Source organism: Mauremys reevesii, unplaced genomic scaffold, assembly GCF_016161935.1.
Source record: "Mauremys reevesii isolate NIE-2019 unplaced genomic scaffold, ASM1616193v1 Contig168, whole genome shotgun sequence".
Taxonomy (NCBI): Eukaryota; Metazoa; Chordata; order Testudines; family Geoemydidae; genus Mauremys; species Mauremys reevesii.
Genome location: NW_024100791.1, coordinates 35,525 through 57,985, shown reverse-complemented (window position 1 = coordinate 57,985; position 22,461 = coordinate 35,525). Strand labels below are relative to the sequence as shown.

Here is a 22,461-nt window from a genome sequence, read left to right as displayed (position 1 = left end):
ATAAAAGCAATAATCACGGTCTGACACACCAGCTGCCCCCTAGAACCATGCTGCCTGCACACAATACATAGGGCCAGCCTCCCTTCCCCCCTTCCCCCCTCCCCCCAATAAAAACACACTTGATGGTAACCTTAGGTCAGTCTGCCATTTCCTTTAGTTCATGCAACACTTCTTAGTGTGATTGCTTGGCTCTCGCAGGTCCACGCGTGACTTCTTCCAGGGCTGAGGCTGAGGGGCTGGTTCCTTCTGTTGTTCCTATTTCAATAACTCGGGAGCTGTGAAGAAACTCAGAATAAGAAATTCTCGGTCCTTCTCTGCTGAGCTATTGTAACATTTTGTGCTACATACTCGGAGCCTGCTCTGACTTTGTTAGGGCAACTTTCCATCCGCTAATGGAGCAGCTACGGGGTCCCCTGCTGTGTACCCTCCCATCAGCAGTGGGCTGGGGTGTGGCCCAATCCCCAACCAGCAGAATGGTTCCTGGTGGTGAAACTTAGAGCAGCCCCAGGGCTCTTTCAATTTATGCCAAGGACTGACCCACAACAAGAGAGAGAGGAAAAGGAACCTTAGGAGCCACTTTCTCCATCCCTCATGTGCTTTTTGGCTAGGCCTGGGGATCTGCCCCTCTAAATTTATTAAGATTTAAAATATCTAAATATGAGCAACAGGGGATGGATCACTTGATGATTACCTGTTCTGTTCATTCCCTTTGGGACGCCTGGCAGTGGCCACTGTCAGAAGACTGGATACTGGACTAGATGGACCTTTGGTCTGACCTGGTATGTTCTTATTTATAATGTTGATTTAAGTTAAGTTTACATTTTAACTTTATTAACTTCCTATTTTTTTACCTTGAGACCCATATGTTTCTTGGCCTAGGACTCCTGCACTTACTATTTAACAAACTTCCATCCACAATTTTCCTCATGCTCCTTTGTTCTTTCTGGAAAATGGTCCCTCCCTCAGGACTCTCCCATACACTTCTTCATTCCCCACCCTAGAACATCTACAGATTCCACCGCACCTGCATCATGGACATCCCCCTAAAAACATCTCAGGACAGCAAATGTTGTATTGCACCAAGTTGTCTGTAGGAAATCCCATTATCAGATAGAATGGTGGTGATGATGTGCAAATCACATCTCTATAAGCTTTAGTGAAATTCTTTTTAAAAGGAAGTAGAAGTAGGAGACCCTAACTTGAAACTGGCATAAGATGGGTGCTAGGTGTCTCATGAATTGTCACTCTCAAACTGCTAGCATTCTTAAGGACCAAGAATATCTATGGGGTAGTAAATGCTTATTATTGGTTCATGATATGCTGTAGGTGGAATCTGTTGCTGCCGTTGTGTCCTATTATTCTAGAGCTTTCTCCAAGCGGTTTCATTAATAGGAACAAACATGAGAAGACTCTAGTGCCATCTCACGGACTGCCAAGGTAATGGCAGCGGTTTGCCATTTGTGCACTAGTGCAGGGTCAAGCGGGAGGCATACCCCACGTTTGAATCCCCATATGGCAATACAGGGTCAGCTGGCTAACGTCTGTGGGGTAAGCTACGTATCAGAGGCCCAGGAGGCGAAGTGGGATGGGTGGGACAGAGCCCCAGGGTTCCAGGCCTGGGCCAGTCCAGTGGAGGCGAGGCTGACTCAGTCTAGCTGAGCCTCTGGCTCTGTTGCCTAGCCCGTGGTTCTCAACCAGCGATATGCAGAGGGCTTCCAGGGGGAACATCAGCTCATCTAGATATTTGCCTAGGTTTCCAACAGGCCACATTAAAAAGCAGTAGCTAAGTCAGTACAAAGTCCAATTTTATACAGACAATGACTGGTTTATGCTGCTCTGTGCACTATACACTGAAATGTAAGTACAATATTTATATTCTAATTAATGATGGTAAAGAGAAAGTAAGCAATTTTTAGTAGTTGTGTGCTGCGACACAGCTGTATATTTGATTTTACAAGCAAGTAGTTTTTAAGCGAGGTGAAACTTGGGAGTGCATAAGACAAATCAGGCTCCTGAAAGGGGACAGTAATCTGGAAAGATTGAGAGCCACTGTCCTAGCCGGTTCGAGGGCTTTATTCTACCCCTAAGGAAGAAGGATGCAGGGATCTTGTTTTGCAGCCTGGGTGAGGCCTCTGATCTCTGGCCTGAGGATGAAGGAAACATGGCTTGGTTTGTCTGGGGATCATAACTGGGGCCAAGGGAATGGGTCTCGGAGAGAAGAGCTCCTCTGGGATTGACAGTGAGTAATAATGGGAGTGGGGAGAAATTCCCACTTCCCCATTGCTAGGGCCAGTGGCTGGTGTTCCAAAGGGTGGGTGAACCTCCTCCCCATTCAGCGCTCAGCAGGTTCCACCCTCACCCCGGCGGCAAAGGCAGAACCACTCCAGAAGTTTGCTTGTCTCAGAAGTTGGGGGGGGGGGCAGCAGGGGGGCAGCCTGTCTGTGTTTGCAATGGGGAAGCCACTGCTCTGGATCTGTCTCGCTCGCTCTTGGCAGCTGTGAGGCTTGACAGGCCAGAGTGTACCAGTCACCTCTTGTCTAGGCCTACAGGCAAGGCACTGCTGCAGTCACAGTAAAGACTTTCCAGTTCCTGGACCTCTTCAGGTCAAGTGACTCAACCCTAATTGCCCCTGAGCAACTGGGAGCAGACAAGCGGTGCTGTGCTATCGCTCACAAGGCAAAGAGCTGACACAGACCTCTCTAGTGCTGTTACCTGTCCAGCGGCTTCTCACTTGGAACTTACCTATGGCCATAAGCACCTCGGTCACTTGGTGGTTGGATTTTGCCAACGTTTCCATGTAGATTAAGCTTTCGCTCTTTGCAAACTCCTCCGCCTCCTAGTTGGGTGGGGAAGGTACAAAACCAGGGTTATTTCAAAGTAGACGTAGGTGTGTTCTGCACGGTAATCACATCCAGCTTGGGAAATGTCCTGGAAAGTGGTGGAAATAAGGGCTCCATTTACAAGGAATTGGCTCTCGTCCTTAGGCCTGGCAGGCAGGCACAGCTCCTCCCTGTATGATTAGACACCGCAGGCATGACAGGGCCCTGCCCAGTGTGGACACGGCTGCATGGTGCCAACCTGGAGAAGCAATCTCGGAATGGACACAAACACTAGTGTAGCAGGGCAAGTTGCGGTTCTCCTGACTAGTGGCTGAGAAGTAGGAAGAGGAGCATGCAGAAATCTCCAGCTATTTGCAAGGGTGGCTCTGGAACAAATCTCCAAGCCGGATGCTGCAAACTGCCTTAGGGCCTCGTACCCCCGTCGTTAGCTCCAGCACTTGCACTGTCAGACTAATGATGTACAAGGAGCCTTAAGGCTCAGAACTCATCTGCATGGTGCATTAGTCTGCACTGGAGTGGGACACATTCCAGTGTGTTGTGCACTAACAGGCCTGTGCGTGCTGCAGTGACGCACACTAGGGAACTCTCCGTGCGTGCCAGCAGGTCCTTATGGGCCAGTTAATGCACAACACACAAGTGCACCCTAGACCTTGCCCCCCCACTCGTGCAGACAAGCTCTTAGTTTACACTGACTTTAGTTCCCCACCTTTCTGAAGAGCAGCGTGTCCGGTGATAGAGCCACCGTTGCATTCCAGCAGATTCTGCTGCGAAGCCTAAAGCTTCCTATTTCCCCAGCTCACGCTCCTTCTGTTCCAGGCACACGGTTGCAGCCGAACTGTTTAGGCCACGCTTGTTTTCTCTCTTGCACAGCTCAAGGCATTGCAGCCGCTCTCTGACTGGAACCTGTTAAAACTCCCTGGCTCACCGGGTTTGGATGCACTAGCCTTGCAGACGGCTTGGTTTGGACTGGACATATTCAGGCGAGATCTTGTCCAAAGTGTGTGGGAGGGTGAGGAGAAAGATGTCAACACATTAATACCACAGGGTCAAAGCAGGAGCACAACTGCAACCATAGATGCACTAACAGGCTCTCCTGGGCTGAGATTTAAAGCCCACAAGCCAGGAAGTTGGCAGATAAGGCTACTGCGCGCAGCCTCCTTGCCCCCTGCTCCCCCTCCCCCCAGCCCAGACTAGCCAACAGCTCTGTGTGTGGCACGATCACTGGGGGTGTGGGAAGCCCAGGTTTGAATCCCTGCTCTGCCTGGTGACTCTGTTTCTCACACAATGGAAGTCTTGTTTTCCAGCCAGTCCTAACCCCCACCAGAGCCCTGGAGAAGAGGCATCACAACAACCTTTGTCTGCATGATCAAATGGTGCTAGGCAGGGCACGTGCTATTGATCACGTGTCCAGCTGACACACAGCCTGCGGCTATAGCTGTCTTTCACCCTTGTATGTCTTCAAAGCGCTAGCTCAGGTGACTGGCACCCAAGTTGACCAGCCTGGCTGGCAGCAGCCACATGGCAACTCCCTCCCAAATTGTGTCCCCACTGGTGCTACGCACTCCTGTTTGTGTTGCTCTGGCTTCTGGAGGCACAGCCCGTGGTTCTGTCTGCTGCAGTACGCTGAACCACTCTAATTCCTTCCCAGGGATTGTGGGAGAACTCCACGCACTCTCCTCCTGGGTGCACCAGAGGTGTGGGAAGACACTGGAGGCCTATCAGCACTGGAATCGTTTATTCTGCACCCTCACTGCAAAGTGGGTGGGTTTGTGTGTGGATGGGTGGGGGGTTAACGGCACTGAAGACCTACCCATGTTTGACACAGAGGCCCACTAGTGGTTTGTTACTCTGTGTCAGCGACTCTTGTCGGGCATGACATACTCACCAGTGTGGTGAGTGATACTTATTTAAAAGGTGATGTGGAATATGTCATTTGAAATTTAACACCACATTGCACCGTCACTGTGAAATGTTTGGAAGAACTCTGTAGCTGAAATCACAGATATTCATTCCCCGGGCTGGCCTTACCATGAGGCAAACTGAGGTGGCAGCCTCAGGTGCCAGACTGTGGGCGGGCACCACTAGGACCCAGAGTGTAGAAAATGTGTCTGGTGCTGGTGCATATGTATTCTCCCTGCTCTAGATGCACAGAGCTGGTGGAGTGCTGTGCTGGAGGAAGGAGGGCACAAGAGACATAACAGGAGGCAGGAGAAAAGGTGAGAGGGAATGACAGAAAGCAGCAGGAGCTGCAGGGAAAGAGAGGAGGCGGCGCCTCTTATGTACCTCTCCAGCACCCCCAGGAGCCTGGACTGATTCACACCAGCTTCTTAGGGAGCTTCCTGTTTCCTGCTGCTTCCCTGAACCCGCTTGAGGAGAACAGGCAGTCACCTGACATAATAGGAGTCAGTTAGGCCCTTAAGATGCTGATATCTTCCCTCACTCAGGCCCTGCTACCAGCCTGCTTATTTGTCCTCTTCCATTGAGTGTTGAGAGCCACTCTAGCTGGCACAGAACAGCAGTCATGAGTGAAAGAAGAAAACGCCCCTCTGGGGCAGCATTCAGAAAAAGGAAGAAAGCAAAAGAAGCTTTTCTATCTAAGCAGGAAGGAGCTCTCCTGAGATACATAGACACAAATGTTCACCGTGAGCCTTCCGGCCCCAGTGATGATGTGAGTGGTGAGGAGATGCCTGATCTTCCAGTTAGTCAGAGTGCAGGTGACCTGGCAGCTACTGCAGCATCCATATCTCCCATCTCAAATGGATGTAACCAAGCACATTCCTGAAGAAAAGCGTAGATCAGAGAAGAGTGTGGTGGAGGCACAAGAAGCAGCTGCTGCTGAGTTTAGTTCCTTAAGTCTAGATGATCCAGGATTGTGGACCCACTTGAGCAGTAGCCTGAGGGACTTCCTTGTTCTGCATGGGCCACAGCAAGTGAAACTTCATGTTCCCCAAAGACAATGAAAATAGAAGTTTCCATCCAGCACATTACTGGCGTGAAATCCTAATGGTGACAAAGTGGAGAGGCCCACGGCTTATGTACTCAGAAACCCAGAATGCTGCATACTGTTTTGTTGCAAACTCTTCCAGTCTAATGTTCCAGCCACATTGGGTTCTACAGAAACAAAGGACTGGAAACATCTGGCAAGAAATCTGGCATGCCATGAGAAGGCAGCAAATCACCAGAGAGCATTGCATAGGTGGAAAGAGCTTGAGATGAGACTAAGGTTAAAGGCCACCCTAGATGATCAGCATGAAGAGAAGATTGCATCAGAGTCTCTGTACTGGCAAAATGTTCTGAAAATGCTTCCGACCCAAAACCTAGCACTTCAGATCAGCTGTCTGGGCCAAACAATGGAAACTTCCTTAAAACTGTGGTGCTGATGGCTGAGTTTGATGCTGTACTCCAGGAGCATCTAAGAAGAGTCACCACTCAAGAAATGTACATACACCACTACCTTGGAAAAACCATTCAAAATGAGATCATATAGTTACTGGTAACAAAAATCAAACAGAAGATTGTGGCAGATTTGAAGTCAGCAAGATATTACTAAAAAGAACAGGAGGACTTGTGGCACCTTGGAGACTAACAAATTGATTTGAGCATAAGCTTTCGTGGGCTACAGCCCACTTCATCGGATGCATGCAGTGGAAAATACAAGAGGAAGCTATATATACACAGAGAACCTGAAACAATGGGTGTTACCATACACACTCTAATGAGAGTGATCAGTTAAGGTGAGCCTTTACCAGCAGGAGAGGAAAAAGAATTTGTAGTGGTACTCAAAATGGTCCATTTGCAGCAGTTGACTTCTGGGCTGCACACCTAACATCAGCCATATGCAATAAATGACTTTAATGGTGCATTTTGTAACAAGAGAAGAACCTAGTGAAAATGTCCTTGCAATGGTGACGGTCAGAGAGCATTTTCTAGAATTTATTGACATTGATGATACTCCAGGAGCTGGTATGACAAATGTGCTTCTTAAAAAGCTGGAAGATACAGGAATGTGATAGCTGACATGAGAGGTCAGGGCTACGATCATGGTGCCAATGTGAGAGGAAAGAACAGAGGAGTGCAGACACGGATCCGAGAGTTAAACCCTCGAGCTTCTTTTGTCCCATGCAGTTCTCATTCATTGAACTTGGTGGTCAGTGATGCAGCATCAGCTTCTAGTGAGGCTGCTGAATTTTTTAATGTAATTCAAAGCATCTATATATTTTTCTTTGCATCGACTCATTGATGGCAAGTTTTGAAGCAACATCTGGGAACATTCTGTCTGACATGGAAACCTACCGATGCACACTCTGAACCCTCTGAACAAACCCACCAAAGCTCAGAAAAGTCTCTAAGATCCAAGAAAGTTAGCAGCTGAAACAGATGGCAAAATGGGATTTATGACCTCTAACATCGCTGGCAGCCAGTGGGTCCTTGCTATATTGCTCACTGCTAGGAGAATGGCGTTCACGTAAACATTTACTTATAAACTGTTCAGTGTGAAAGCCTGAAGTGCAGCACTTGGGAAACACGCTGCCGTGGTGTTTTTGAAAGAGAGAATCTGCCAAGTGCTGAGATCTTACTGCAGTGCACTTACCTCAAAGGTGAATTCCCGCTGAGCAGCAAGATCTATCTTATTGCCGACTAAAACAATCACGAGCTCATCGGGAAGAAATTCCTTCTCTAATTCCCTCAACCATAGCTTTGCTCTTGCAAAAGTTGCCTGGAAAGGTGAGAGAAAGACACACACACACAGCGACATTAAACCAACAGATACTCAGCAGCTGTCACATGGCCCAAAGGAGATTGGCAGGTGAGGGGTAAAAATGGTAGAAACAAATGGGTAATGCGCTTGACAGATAGTGATGCTAGGAGCACTACTCAGCATGGAACCAGCTCTAAATATACTTGCTTCCCCAAAACCAAGGATGACTTCTCCTCCATCAGACATGACCCAACCACCATGGATCCCCAGTGGGTCGTGGGCCAGCCTACAGGTGATGGGCTGAGGTGATTGGGCTCTCTTGTGATGGGGCAAGGATTCTTAGTAGCTTGGTCTACCTCTTCCATAAAGCTCTGTTACTGTGAGATGTTACTCGTCAGCAGCCGATGGTCTCCTCCTTCTGTAACTACCATGGCAGTAATACAGACATATGGCCCTCGGTGTTGCGGTTCCTGTGTGTTGCGTATTACCAGTAGAAGGGAAAAAACCTTCATAACGTAGTGGGAGATAATGCGACATGTCCCCCTGGAACAGTCCATCAGAAACAGACATTAGTGTAACTCATTTTATCTCTCTCTAAGTCAGGTCTTGGCAACCCTTTCAGAAGTGCTGTGCCGAATCTTCATTTATTCACTCTAAGTTAAGGTTTCGCGTGCCAGTCATACCTTTTAATGTTTTTAGAAGGTCTCTTTCTATAAGTCTATAATATATCAACTAAACTATTGTTGTCTGTAAAGTAAATAAGGTTTGTAAAATGTTTAAGAAGCTTCATTTAAAATTAAATTAAAATGCAGGGCCCCCGGACCAGTGGCCAGGACGCGGGCAGTGTGAGTGCCACTGAAAATGAGCTTGCGTGCCACCTTCGGCACTCTTGCCATAGGTTGCCTACCTCTGCTCTAAGTGGTGTCGGTGCCACTAGATGGGACAGGACGCCACACCCAGGTGTGGGGTTACATGAGGGTAGGGGAACAAAGAGCACTTAGTGATGCTAACCTCATTACCTACTTGGCTGGTGAGCTGGACTGGGCTGGGAGGCAGGGGTAGACAGAGAAATCTTGGCTTTTATGGGGAAAACGTGAGCATTTATTGCCCACTGTCAGTGAAATGTCTGTACCAGTTCCTTGCATGTCTTCACCCATCTTTACCAGAAGAGAAGGATAAACCTGCCCATGATGTGTAGCCCTTACGTGATGTGCGCAGGAAAAAGCAGTCTTGGTTGAAATGTCTGGAGATGTATTGGGAAGCGACCCTACACTAGAACTATTGCAGCCTACAAGCAGCGTGGCTGCATGATCAAGATTCAGTTGGGATATTTTAGAAAGATAAAGGCAAACCCTTCTGGAGGAGAGAGGCAGGAGAACAAGCCATCGCTGCTCTTACCTTTCTGGCTATGTCAAATACAAGAAGGGCAGCATTCGCCCCCCTGTAATAAAGATGGCAAACCCCATGGTACTTCTCCTGTCCTGCAGTGTCCCAGATCACAAGCTTGATCGTGGCAGTCTCTAAACATACCAGCTGGGTAAAGAAAGAACCTGGAAGCGCAGAGATGGGACAGCTCCTTGAGAAAGCCATAGCATGCACCTTAATTAATGTTAACCTTCATCTCAGTGATCTGTGTGAAAGATGGGTGTCGAGATTCGGTTGGAAAGGGCTGCAGGGGGAGGGAGGATGAGAGAGAGAATTAAAACACCCCCTCCCCCCCCCAAAAGCAATGTAACAAACAGGCTGGTGAACTGGTCTTACCCAATTACAGCCCGGTAGTACAGCAGGGTGTAGCTGGGAGATGGGGAGGGGAAGAGGAATGAGAACAATGGTTCTTGCTCAATCCATCAATATTAGTGGCATTAGCAAGCTTTGGTTTTGCAGCTGTCTAGCTGGAGGAAATGTGATGGCAGGGTGGGAATTAGGAGTCTTGAGTTCTAATCCAGCTGTACAGTGCCTGGCCCCTGTTGGGTGCTGCTGTAACAGAAATACTGCAATCTCCCCGACACTGATTTGTATGACCTTGGGCAAGTCACTTAAGGCTCGCGTGGGCCCCTAAGCACAGCCCTGATTATACAGAAGCAGCGCTGTCCCAGGAGTAGCCCCGGGGAGGTGCTCAGATGCTTCTGAGCTACAACTGCTTGTTCTTGCTCTTAGCCCATGCCAGCAAACCTGCCCCACCCCCAAACTGGCAGGGCTCTGCTGGCCAGTGGGCGGGGGTGACACCAAGGCCATGCCTGCTCCCCTCTCTCCCTGCTCTAGGGAAGTGAGAGGTGCACGTTTGCTCCTGCACACCTGGCCCAGAGGCGTAAAGGGGGGCAGAGGCCTTTGCTCTCCCATACTCCCCCAGGCAAATGTGTGGGCCAAGTCCCAGCCTAGCCCCTAACCTTTCTGTCTCAGCTTGCCCAGATGGATAATGGGTCTAATTAAAATCCACCTCCCTGGAGTGCTGCGAAAGCCAGCAAATGTCTGCAAAATGTTTGAAGATCCTTGGTCTGAAAGTGGTATAGCAGCTCAAATGTGCGGCTGTGCACAGTAGATAGGCAGAAGCCATCTGTTAAGGGCCAGATTGTCTGACAAATACACGGGCTTGAGGTAAAGGGGGCGGTACAGAGCCCAAGCTCTCCAGAGAGCCCTGGGAGGGACAGAAGCTTTCTCTGAGTGCCAAGTAACGTTGGCGAATGACACCGCACTCCTTGGTGTAGGCACTGTGACTGCCTGGTGTGTGTGGCAGCGTGGGAGACCCCTTGGGCCCTCCATCCCCACTCTCCTGGCAAAGGTCAGGGCCCTTCTTTAAAACAGGAAGAAAAGGGTCTTTCTGCCTATTTCTGACGTAAAGACACCGAGCCAGATCCTTGCTTATGTAAATTGGCCTTGCCTCCATTGAAGTCAACATCTAACAGGTGGGGATCAGTCCATGAACATCAATGGCCTCCCTAGCTCATACCAGGGTCTGTAAGCTTGCAAAACTTCCTAAAGAGACTTAACCGATCTTGGGTTGACATCTCCACTAAAAACTAAAGCCATGTTTTCCACCAATGTTGCCTACTGAGATGAATGTTTTGCTTCTGATGATGGGAGCGTAGCAGAACTGGGTGAATAATGGTGGTTTGGTTTTGTTGTTGGCAATTTGAAAAGTCAAAACAAAATTGATTGCAAGTCCAACACCACATGAAATGTTTCAAAGATTTTGACTCTACGTCGAGAGAAATTTTATTCTGGGTCAAATGAAACATTTATTTTAACTTGGACCATTCTAAATAATTTTTTTTAAAATAAGACTAAAGGAATTTTTGAAAGTCATTTCAAACCAAAAAAATGAAACATTGTGATTTTTTTTAAAAACAATTCAGTGAAACTACCATGAACTCACAAGGTGGGTGAGATAAGATCTTATCTCGGACCAACCTCTGTTGGGGGAAGGGACACACTTTCATGCTACACAGAGCTCTTCTTCAGGTCTGAGGAAGGAACCGGAGTGTTACAGCTAAATCCTCCGCTTCCTACCCAGAGCCCGAAGAGCTCTGTAAAGCTCAAAAGCTTGTCCCCTCTAGGGTGACCAGACAGCAAGTGTGAAAAATCGGAATGGGGGTGGAGGGTAACAGGCACCTAGATAAGATAAAGCCCCAAATATTGGGACTGTCCCTGTAAAATTGAGACATCTGGTCACCCTAGTCCTCTCGACCAACAGAAATTGGTCCAATAAAACACCTACCTTGTCTGCAATATTCTGGGACCAACCTGGCTACATGAACACTGTTACCATGAACTCCTAAAATGTGGTGGTGTCCCTGGATCTGCAGCTTTTTCAGAAAAAATGTTCTGCTGAAATTTCACCTAGTTCTAGTGTGAGTGGTTGTCTGTTAAAACACCAGGAAAATGTCAAAGGCAGGTTTGCTGATCACATTGGAGAGGCTAGATGGGCTGCTTTGACTAGAGTGACTGGAGGCGATATCATGGGCAGAGCTGCTGGGAGTCTGGGAAGATAGCCTTTTAAATGTCATCCGTTGGAGGCTCCGTTGTCATCGTCCTCTGTCACAAACAGGGCAGAACAGAGTGTTACATCTGTTTTCTGACACCCAGGAATTCTACAAGGGGTGGTTCCAACCCAAACCCACTAGATCGGACTCTGAGCGCAGTTCCTGGGATTCCAGGATGCGCCTGTGTCAGTTTGTGCAGCGAGAGTAAGAACGTGGTGCAATGTCGCAGTGGCGCTGGGACTGGGACTGGCACCCATCCAGAGATAATGCAGTGCGATTGGTAGTATTTCTGTGGGAGCAGCTGGGAAAGCCAGGACTAGGGGAGAGCACGGAGAGAGAACGCAGAGAGGAAAATCTAGAACATTTAATAGTAAATGGTGAACACTCTCTTGGGTTACTCAGAACTGGCAGGTGTAGACCAAAACTCTCCGCTGAGGTGACCTATTTAAATGCTGCACTACCTGCAATGAACCGCTAGCTGTCACTCTGACTCCACAATGAACACAGCTGTGTTGCTGGTCCCCTGTTCATGATTTCCTGTCTCCAATCTACCCCAGCAGAGAAATGTGTCCTGCCTGTGGCCTGAGCCTCCCTGCCAGTGAACTCCAAAGGCCCTTTGCCACTGGTGTCGGTGGAGCAGGAGATGCTGAGGCCTGACTTTTTTCAGACGTGCTTCTTAGGTTGGTGCCTAAAGATCCAGCTCTGAAGAGCAGCGTCAGACAAGGCCCAGCTTTTAAAATGGGCACATCCGCTTGCATAGCTTGCGCCACCTTAACCAGACTTTTCCGGATCTCGCCGTTGTCAGTCCTGTGCCTGAGCTGAGAAACCAAACTAACCCCGCGCTCACGGGCTGTAACGTTGGGGGTCTGTTGGGTCACGTTCCGTTAGCCGCCAGAGCTGCCAGCTGGAGCCCCTAACCCTGCCTGCTGAGTGACGTCCTGCTGCTGCTCTGCTGGGCCTGAGAGCTTAAGCAAAACCAGACTTCACGCTAGCGTCGCTCCGCTGACTTCAGCAGAGACACTCCTGCTACAAGGAGGCGCAGATCAGGCCCTTTGTGTTGCACCAAAGGATTGGTTCATTGCTGCCACTCACTCACATCCCACAGTGGGTGCGGATTCCCTGGCGTCGTTTTCACACGGCGGAAGGCTGTGCTGACTTTCCCATGGCGCGCTCCCCAGCAGAACCACCTTGGAGATGTAGGCTTGCTCCGTGGGCGGCCCGCCCCACCTGCTGCGTTCTTCTCGGGGCCATAGTCTGCAAAGAAGAGAACCCTGTTCAAAAGGCATTGACAGTGCGCTCCAGGGCCCTCTGATGATTAGCTGTGTACACTCTAAAGAGTTAGGCCCCAGGCCTCGATTTCCCACTCAGCATAGCAGGAGACGTGGCTCCAGTTTAACCCTGATATTCTATGATTCTATCTGCTATTCTATGATGCTGTATGATTTAGTTGGGAATTGGTCCTGCTTTGAGCAGGGGGTTGGACTAGCTGAGCTCCTGAGATCCCTGCCAACCCTGATATTCTATGATCCTCCCTGCACCCCCGTTCCAATCATTCAAGCTCAACATGCTTAAAAGAATCCTAATGGGAGTCGAACCAGGGCGGCTCCAGACCCCAGCGGCAGTTGTCCTCAGGGGCGGCAGATTGGGCGGCGGACCTGCCGCAGTCACGCCTGCGGGAGGTCCACAGAGCCCGGGGCGGCGGACCTGCGCAGGCATGACTGCGGACAGTTCGCTGGTCAGCGGCTCGGCTGGACCTCCGCGGGGATGACTGCGGCAGCTCAACGAACCGCCGGACCAGCGACCGGTCCGCAGCTGCGGGAGGTCCAGCCGAGCCGCGCGACTAGCAGACCCTCACCAGTCAAGCCAGCGGAAGGTCCGCTGCTCCCGGGGCTCCGGGGCGTCTCCCACGCATGACTGCTTGGGGCGGCCGAATATGTAGCGCCGGCCCTGAGTCTAACCCTACGGGTACATGTACAGTACAGGGGGACTGTACCGACATAGCTCTGTCACTGTATTGGCCAGTATAACACCATGGTATAGACACAGCCAACACCAGCAGAAATGGGGTTTCCTTTAGTGTAGGCCACCACTTCCCCGACACACAGGCGCTTCAGCGATGGAAGCCTTCTTCTGTCAACACAGCTGCATCCACTGTGCAGGTTAGGTTGCCATGGCAATGTCACGCAGGAGTGTGGCCAACCACAGGGCAACGTGCTGACCTAACTTAGGTGTAGACCAAGTCTAATCCATAGACTCATCAACAGCCTGAGCTGCTGTGGCCACAGTCACAATGTCAGGTGGCCTCTCGTAGCAGCACTGTGAACTCCAGAGTCCCGATCCTAAATACTGGTCATAGCACTCCAACCTGTTTCCCCCCCAATACCTGACCTCCTGAGAGAGCTCTTCTGTCAATACACTGGCTTGGGCTCTTGGAACCAACTTGATACAGGTGGTCCCAAAGCTTCCAGCGCTAGGCTCACAAGGGGCAGTCCGGATGCACAGCCCTGAATCAGTCGGACTTTTTCCTTACCAAGAAACCTCACTGGCCCTATCCCTGTGGTTCTCAGGAGTCTCAAAGGCCAGGTGAGGCTGGCTATGGTGGGAGGCCTGGGGGAGGTGGGTGGGGAACCATCAGTGGCTGAACTTTCAACCCTAGCAAATAGCTTCTCTTGAAGTCAGTTTCTAGTGCTTGGTGTTATGAAGATGGGCCACGTTTTCAAGGCTATATTCAGTCTCTGGTCTGGCTCAGCTCAGTGCACCAACTGAGTGTGGGGGGGAGGGGTGTGCAAAGAGGTCATTCCTGCAGCTGGGGGTCCTGTCCTGCACTTTAGGAGCGGAGGGTTTCTTAGAGTTCTTGCTGATTGGCCATATAGGGTCTGGGTGTTTCGCTACATCACTAAATTAGCACAGAAGTCTTAGCAAACTGTATTTCACCCCTCTAATGTTGGTCAAGATACACATGGTGCCAGTGATGACCTGCCAAAATCTTAACAACCGGTTCCCTATAAAAAGTTCTAATTTAAGCGGGGGGAACGGGGGTGGGGCCAGGGCAGGGGGAGACATACCCGTGGGGCCAGGAGCCCCTGCAGGGCCTGGGGCAAATTGCCCCACTCGCCCCCCCGGCAACCCTAGAGCTTGCAGCCCCTTCCCCCCTTACCTTGCTAGCAGCTCAAAGCAGCAGGACGACTCAGGATCTCAGCTGAGCTGCCCAGCTGCTGGCCGTGCTGCAGCTCTGCGGGGGGGCGGAGGGACTGGGGGGGCTGGAAGGAGACATCCTCATGGGGTCAGGGGCCTGGGGCAAATTGTCCACTTACCCCCCCCCACACACAGGCCTGGAGCTTGCAGCCCCCTTACCTTGCCGGCAGCCCAGAGCTCAGCTGAGCTGCCCAGCTACTGGCCATGCTGCAGCTCTGCGGGGTGGGGGAAGCAGGGGAGGCCCAGGGGAGACATCCTCATGGGGCCAGGGGCCCTGCAGGGCCTGGGCCAATGGACCCACTTGCCCCCTCCCCCCTGGCCAGCCCTGGAGCTTGCAGCAGGACCCCCCACACACCTGCTGCCTCAAAAAGCGGCAGCAGGACGACTCCCGAGCTCAGCTGCCCAGCTGGTGCCGGCGGCTGGCCATGCTGCAGCTGGGGGGAAGCGGGGGAAGGGCCGGGGGAGCCTCAGCCTCCCCAGCTGGGACTCCTGGGAGCAACAGATCTTTGCCCACCCCTGGCCCTTTAACAACCGGCTCTCCACGGAGGTCTAATTTTAGCAACCGGTTCTTGGGAACCTGTGGGAACCGGCTCCAGCTCCCCCCTGCATGGTGCCTCCATGGGGCTCCACTGCTGAAACCTATGAGACACCAATGGTGCCCAGAGAGCAGCAACCACTCCTCTGTGGTGTGGTTCAGCCTGCCCGCCCTTGGCCAGTGTGCAGTCACTGGAGCCTGCTAGGCAAGAAATGGAGCTGTTGAGTGCAGAGCTGATCTCAAGGCATGTGCCTAGGACAGCAGCACGCACGAGACCATGACATGGGCATGATGAAAGGAGGCAGTTGGATCTTCCAGGGGTACGTCTCCCCCGGGAGCCATGCTGGTGGCTTCATCTCCTGCTCTGGAAGGGGCAGCGAGGGCAGCCACGGCAGTGGAGATGGCAGGAGGAGAGGCACGCAGCTTGGGAGAAGGGAAATGGAAAGCAAACAGTGCGAGTCCCGGGCGAATGAGATTCATGTGTTCGATCCTGTAGCCCTGAGGTTTTCAATTCAGTGTCTTGGTGCCTTGCAGAAGCCTGTGATGACCCATCGACCCTGAAGAAGATGGAGCCTCAAGACACTGCAATTTTACTAACAATGCCTGGCCTCAGCTCAGAGCTTCATCTTTATTTCCCTCAACACATTCTCCAAAGGGCTGGACAGAGAGGAGGAGGCAGTCTCGTGGGACAGGGAAATCCTGCCGAGTTGTGCTTACAGAGCTCCGGCTCCACCTCGCTACCCAAGCAATCAAGTCCCGAAAAGAAACTTGCTGCCTGTTCCTGACAGGATTTCCAGCCCACAGTGTCTGGCAAAGCAGCCCCAGCTCTTTGTTACAGCACACACCCACTCTGTCTCGTCCGCAAGTCTCCATTGTTGTGAAACCAGGGCGTCTGTCTGCATTTGAAAGCAGCGTTGTCAAGGCTGGGAGCTGGGAGGGTTAACTCAGTGGGCCAGATACATGCTGGGTGTAATTCTGGTGGCTTCAGTGGAGTGAGTTGCTTTCCTCTTGGGTTGGTGCAGAGAAGTCAGTGATTGGACCCAGCAGTGTTCAAGAGTTTGCAGTGGATTTAAAGTGCCCACTCCCCACTGCCTCGAATGGGCGTCACGTGGCTAAAACCCAGCCCAACACTCTGAAACTGTGCGGCTAGACGTTTGCAAAGGTCACTCTGCAGTTCTCCAAGTTCTTTCCATTCGCCCCTCTCGCCCCCATGGGCAGGAGCGACAGAAGCTTCCTAAAAGAGGGCTGGAGGCCACCTCAGTATTTTAAAATGGAAACATCTAGTTTAAGAATGATCCATGTGAATCCTCGTGTGAGTAACATGTCATTGCATTAGGCTTTGGTCACGAGTGGAAGCACCGAACCTCTGCAGATCCGTCCTGCAGTCACTTCATTGCAATAGCAGTGAGCTGGACCCAGAGTTACCACGTCACAGGAAATTCTGTGCTTTGGGGCATTTTTACCGTTCTGAAATGGAACAAAAACAAAATATTTTATCTCCAGCGGAATCAAATTTCAAAAAAAGGTCGGGAGTCAATCAAAACGTTTCATATCTATAAAACTGAAACCTTTAATTCCCATTTCGATCTCAAAACTTTCAAATGTTTTTAGATAAAAAAGGGTTTTTTTTGAAAAAGTCATCTTCAACTGAAAAATGAAAATGTTCTAGTCCCAATATGTCAAAATTGGATGTTTCAACATTATTAAAATGCTTCTTGGGATGTGGAGAAAATTCATCAAAATCGACATGTTTTTCAAAACATTCTGATTTGACAAAATTTGCATTTTGGGGGTTAAAAAAAGCAAATTTTGATGAAAATTTTCCAACTAGCTGTAGTTGTGACCAACTAATGGTATTTGTATCATCAGCCTACTGTTCTTATTATCTTGGTCATGATAGCTGAAATGAACAATGCGACTTCTCCACAGCTGCTGCCTCATTTTTAGTATAATTCATGGAGAAGCTACTTAAATGCTCAGATTCCCTTCATGACCCTTTAGAAGTCATTTCCATTCTCACTAGTATAGTCCAAGCTGAGATCTTGAGTTCTCTTTAAGTTGGCATATGGCTAGGCTGTTCCAAGAAATCAGTATAATTATCTCTCTGTTAGAAACCAACTTCTAGCCACAACCATGTCATCACAGCACCCTGCAAGTCAGTTAAATGACCAGTTGTGTATATATCTCACCACTGAGCTGACATCAAGCATAACCCAGTGACCCAGATCCTCAGCTGGTGTAAGGCAACTCAGTTGAAGTCAATACAATGATGCAGATTTATACCAGCTGAGGACACTCAGATGCCCAACTCCCAATGGGGTCTAAACCCCAAATAAATCCATTTTACCCTGGATAAAGCTTATACAAGGTAAACTCATAAATTGTTTGCCCTCTATAACACTGATAGAGAAATATGCACAGCTGTTTGCCCCTCCCCCTGGTATTAATACATACTCTGGGTTAATTAATAAGTAAAAAGTGATTTTATTAAATACAGAAAGTAGGATTTAAGTGGTTCCAAGTAGTAACAGACAGAACAAAGTGAATTACCAAGGAAAATAAAATAGAACACGCAAGTCTATGTCTAAGAAACTGAATACAGCTATAACCTCACCAGTTCCAGTAAGCTTCCTTTTACAGACTAGTCTCCTTCTGGTCTGGGTCCAGCAATCACTCACCCCCCCTGTAGTTACTGTCCTTTGTTCCAGTTTCTTTCGGGTATCCTTGGGTTTGGAGGCTCTCTCTTTAGCCAGCTGAAGACAAAATAGAGGGTCTCCCAGGGGTTTAAGTAGACTGTCTCTTGTGGGTGGAGGCCTCCTCCTCTCTCCTATACAAAGTCCAGCTCCAAGATGGAGCTTTGGAGTCACATGGGCAAGTCACATGTCCCTGCATGACTCAAGTTTTACAGGCAGCAGCCATGGCTTACCTGCTACCTTGAACGTCCTCGTGTAGACTTCTTATGTGGATTGGAGCCTCCCAAGATCCATTGTCTCTTAAGTGCTTCTTGATTGGGCACTTAACTTGCACATTCCTTTCTCAAGAAGCTGCTCAAATGCTTTACAGAGGCTACTTAGAAATCAAGCAAGTATACAGCCAATATTGCTAACTTCAAGTACAAAAATGCTACATGCATACAAATAGGAGGAGTGTATTGAGTAGATCATAACCTTTACGTAGATATGTTACATGGCATGTGTAGCATAAAACATATTCCAGTTATATCATATATACATTCATAAGCATATTCCCATGAAGCCTTATGGGGTTCACCGTCACCCGCAGTTCCCCCTTTAGTTCAGTACCAGTCTATCAGAATCTCATGACAAACCTCGGCAATGTAAAATAAGACTCTAGCTTTCAGGCCATTTTGATTTATCTGCTTTCATCTGCCTCTGTCCCTATATATCTGTACATATGTTGTCTTACAATAAAGCCGATTTTGTGTTAGGAGATCCTAGCACCCCATTTTGCATCTGCGTTCCTCCCTCTTGATCTCGGCAGAATTGTTTGCCTCTCCGCTGACTTTCCTCACTTAACCAGGCAGTGCAACTGCATCATATTTGCAAAATACAATGGTTAAAGTACAGGAAATGAAGCTGTGGCGTTGAAACAGAGAATGTGGGGGCGGGGGGGAGAGAAATACATTCATTAACCTGGCCTGGATCACAGGCCTGTGTTTTCACACTCATTCAGGATCTACAGAGGAGACTTATTAAACAATGCCCCATACCATACATGCCCTATTGGCTGCATTTTGTTATCTGGGGCCTGTGCCGTTGTGTTTTAAGCACAGGAGCTACCAGAACATCCACGGATTAACAAATGGGATTGATGCATAAAAGGAAGTAGGAACAGGAGAAATTCTTTAGAACAACCCTGCCCCCACCCCAACAAAAAAGGTTTGATTTATTGGTGCATTAAGTTCTTTGCTTATTTGAATGGCCACACCTCTGCAAAGACCAAACAAATCACATTCCGATGCTGTGATCTAATTCGGGCTCATGCAGTTTGCAAGCAGGCAGGTTTCATGGTGAATCCCATCAGCTGAGCTGGTGAGCTGTTCAAAATGGCAAGCTGTAAAGTTGAAAACCATGAAAGGATTCCTGGATGCACAAACCAGAAGGGCTGTGGTTCATTTTTTCTTTAACGACTGGCTTACAAATTGCGGGACACAACGGCTGATTTATGCAGCTTAACTACAGTTACACAGTAATATCCATGAGAAACATCCTCGCCTCTCAACGCTGCAGTGCGCTTTCAATTCTGGAACAGGACAAGCGCTTCCATAAAGTAACATTTCCTCGTCAAGGCTCCGTTGGCGGGAATATCCCACCGCTATGACTAGTTTAGCAGTATCTGTGTCTATTGCCACTGTAGCCAAGACCTTTAGAATCCAGCTTTTCCAGCTGAGCAAAGCATATCCTGAGGTTTTGCCTGATTCCGGTCTTCAGTGTAGCTGGTCTAATACAGTCCCGTTGTAGACAAGGTAAATGGTGTGTTGAACTGGTGTAGCTTATCTCTGCATGAAACCAGGCTAAGGTACACTGGTGACAATTAGCAGCTTTACCTTGTTTACACTGGGGTTTTGCAATGGGGCCTGGAAACAAGCCAGATCTCTCAGTGTAGAGCAGTAGTTCTTAACCCAGGGCCCAATCAGCACACAGCTGCAGCCCACGTGACATCCTCAGAGCCATTCAGGTAGTATATATGTTGTGTGGATGCGGCCCACATAACACAGAGAGCTGCATGTGCAGCTCACAATGGTAAATACGTTGAAAACCACTGGTGTAGAGGGAGCCATAGAGAGGCTGGTGGGATATAATTGGTTAAATAACCATGTTACAGTATGTTAGGATTGGTTAGTTAAATGTCAGTACAATGACTGGTTAAGGTCTAGCTAAGCAGAACTCAAGTTTTCTATGTAGTCTGCAGTCAGTCAGGAAGTAAGGGGATGGGAACAGGGACTGGGGTGGGGAATTGGGATCATGTTTTGCTAAGGGGAATGAGAACAGGGAATAGGAACAGGGACACAGGCAAGGCTCTGTGGTGTCAGAGCTGGGAAGGAGACACTAAGGAAGGAAACTGGAATCATGCTTGCTGGAAGTTGACCCCAATAAACATCAAATTGTTTGCACCTTCAGACTTTGGGTATTGTTGCTCTCTGTTCATGCGAGAAGGACCAGGGAAGTGAGAGGGTGAAGGAATAAGCCCCCTAACATCTCTCAAGGATTAATTCTTGAAAATAAATATCAATGAACTGCAATGCAATATAAAATCACTGCCGCTAATATGGGTGGGTGATCAAATACTAGCAGAGAGGTAATTAATGCTGAGGACAGGGCAGTGACGCAGAGCAATCGGATCCCGTGATAAGCTGGACCCATTCAAAGAAAACAAGTTTGAAAAGAACCAAAGGAAAGGTCCTACACCTAGCAGCAAAGCATGCAGGCCACACCTGCAGAATGGGGAAGTGTATCCAGGAAAGCACTAACTGTGAAGAGGATTGAGAGGCCATGCTGGGCAAGCCATTCAACATGAGCACCCAGGGTGATGCTGTGGTGCCCAGGGCTAACGCCATCATTGGCTGGATGAAAAGAGCAGTGAGGAGCACAGGGAGGTGACGCACCATCGGTAAGACTGATCCTGGAATACTGCATCCAGTTTTGGCGTCCGCCTTTGAAAAAGATTCTGAAATATTGGAGATGGGGCAGCAAAAAGCAATGAAACGTTTTGAGGGCTGGAGAAAAATGCCTGCTAGTGAACTAGTGAAAGAGCTCAGCATGTTTAGATTATCAAAAAGATCAGGAGGTGATGTCATTGAAGTGTTGAAGTGACTTCATGGAGAGAAAATAGCTGATATTAAAGGGCTCATTAATCTAGCAGAGAAAAGCATAACAAGTCCCAGTGGCTGGAAACTCAAACGAGACCAATTCCTATTAGAAATAGGGCACAAATAGTCAACAGTGAGGATGAATCACCAAAGGAATAAACTAGAAAGGGAAGTGGTGGGAATTCCCCATTTCTTGAGGTCTTCTAATGAAGCCTAGATGCCTTTCTGGAACGTGTTTAGTCAAAAACTAGCTACTATGCTATACAGAAAGCAAGTGATATGCAGGGTGTCAGATTCCATGGTCTAATTGTCTCTTCTGTCCATAAAGTCTACTAATTTATGAACAACTGAGCGTAGCATGGGGAAGAGCGTCTCGTGTTCTACTGTATAGTCGGTGTCATCCCCACAATGAAGAGTCATTGAGTGGGGTGATCCAGGGGAAGCAGCACAAACATCCAATGTGGCTGGACAGGGGCAGGACATCAGCACTGCGGGGGAGGGGTGGGTGTGGCAGTGACATCACAAGGGCCTTTGGCAGGACCTCAGCCTATTGGACAAAGGTGGTGGGAGGCGATGATATCACAGAGAGCTCTTGACATCATCCAGGCAGGACAGGGGTGCACGACAGGGGCAGCCTTGGAGATCCCTGTGGCTTTGCTTCAGCGCGTCTCCATCTCGAGGTCTCTCCTTGAGTACCGAGATAATTCATTTTTACCTACGTGAGCGTAACGAGGACCGTCTTCAGAGTTTTCTCTTCTTCAATTATTGATTTTGCCAGAAAACAAACGTCCCTATATAGAAGGTAAGAGCCTCTGAAAGATTTGGAACCTGTTCAGTCTGATCCATCAGGTGCCGGCTGATTTTTAGGAAAGGAAAACACTAGATTGTGGTGGCAGCATTTTATTTCTGACCTAGGACTTTGTCCCTTAGAATCACTGGGGACATTGGGGTTTCTCCTTTTTGTTTTCCCTTTTCCTGTCTCTCCCTCCTTTCTCTTCTTCTCTTGCATCGTTGTCCTTTCCCCCTGCTCTCCTTTCACCACCAGGACCTGTGTGCGCATGTGGAGTGGGGGGCAGGGGTGGGGGGTTGCGCTCCAACTCTCCTTGCGGGAGGCCCTCCCAAAGATGTGGCTGGAATAGTGCTCTAAGCGTGACTCCCTCCGGTGGTGACCTGCGACAGCTGGTGAGACCTCTCCGCTTTCTGAGTCTCAGAGTCTCAATGCTGATTGGGCCGAGCATGGGGCTATTGTGAGGGAGGAGACTCAGGTCCTTGTTACTCTCTTTTAAGACCAAGGAAATAAGCCAGAACCAAACGTGTTTGATTCCTCTTGCTGCTTTTCTCCATTCGTTGTCTTTGAGCAATTCATGATTCTCTCTCTAATG

At 49.2% G+C, this 22,461-nt stretch overlaps 1 pseudogene; it reads right to left on the bottom strand.

Annotated features, from left to right (window-relative positions):
- On the bottom strand, positions 1 to 12,770 carry LOC120393217 (annotated as a pseudogene).
- Between the last annotated feature and the right edge of the window lie 9,691 nt (positions 12,771 to 22,461).